Source organism: Egretta garzetta, unplaced genomic scaffold (genome assembly GCF_000687185.1).
Source record: "Egretta garzetta isolate BGI_Z169 unplaced genomic scaffold, ASM68718v1 scaffold27, whole genome shotgun sequence".
In the NCBI taxonomy this organism is placed as follows: Eukaryota; Metazoa; Chordata; class Aves; order Pelecaniformes; family Ardeidae; genus Egretta; species Egretta garzetta.
Window position 1 is genome coordinate 1,010,575 of NW_009260400.1, and position 1,033 is coordinate 1,011,607.

A 1,033-nucleotide genomic window follows, 5' to 3' on the forward strand; every position below is an offset into this window, starting at 1 on the left:
AAAAAAAAAATTCCACACCCACCATTTTAGTTTGCCTGAAGGAGCTGTGGGCAGACCCCGTTCCCCCGGCCGGCTCCGGACCCCTCCTCGCACCCTCCCTGGTGTCACGCCTGGGGGGAGACCCCGGGGGCTGGGGGGCTCTGCCCAGCCCCGCTACCCCAGCTGCTCCCGAGGGCCCCCCCACAGGGCACTGGGACCTGCCTGGGGCAGTGGGGGCACAGGGGCATCTCCCGGGGCTGCCCCATGGCCAAAGCGGGGCCAGATCCTGCCCGTGCCCCCACCATGCCCATGCACTGGTGCAGGGGGGGCTTCTCCTCCCATGAGTTATTTGATCATGGGGTTTTATTTTTTAATTATTATTATTATAATTAATTTTGTGGGTTGGCTTTTAAAATAATAATTATTGCTACTTATTATTATTATTTCTTAATTATTTTTATTTCCAGCGTGGGGAAGGCCGGGCTGCCCTTGCCTGACCCCAGCCCAGCTGCTGCCCCCAGCCCAGGCCTCAAGAAACTAAAAGATACTTTTTTAAAAAAAAAAAATAAATAAATAAAAGGAGGGGAAAAAATTGAGAACTCCCCCCTGGCCACGTGTTGTAGCCAAAAAGGGAAACAACAACAGCAACAAGAGGATGGTCTCTCGTTTCCCATCACGGTTTGGGACGAAGGCTGCAGTGGGAGCAGCCTCGCCGGGGTTTGGGGTTTTTGGGTTGGGGAGGGGCTTGTTTGAATTCCCACCCAGCTCAAGGCCAAGGCCTTCGCTAGCCAGGAGCCGGCCGGATTCTGCCCCCCCCATTTTCATTCCCTCCTGGTTTAACAACTCCCTGCTCCGAGTCACCGCTCATTCTCCAGGTTTGGATCCAAAAGCACAGCTCGCCCACGCCGGACAGGCTTCCTCCCTTCAGCCCCCCGCGGGACGAGCGGGGGCCGCGGGGAGGGTTATACATATCTATATTTTATTTTCTTCTTTTTTTTTTTTTTTTTTTAGGGTATTTTTTTTTTTTGTTTGGTTTTTTTTAATTTTTAACTTT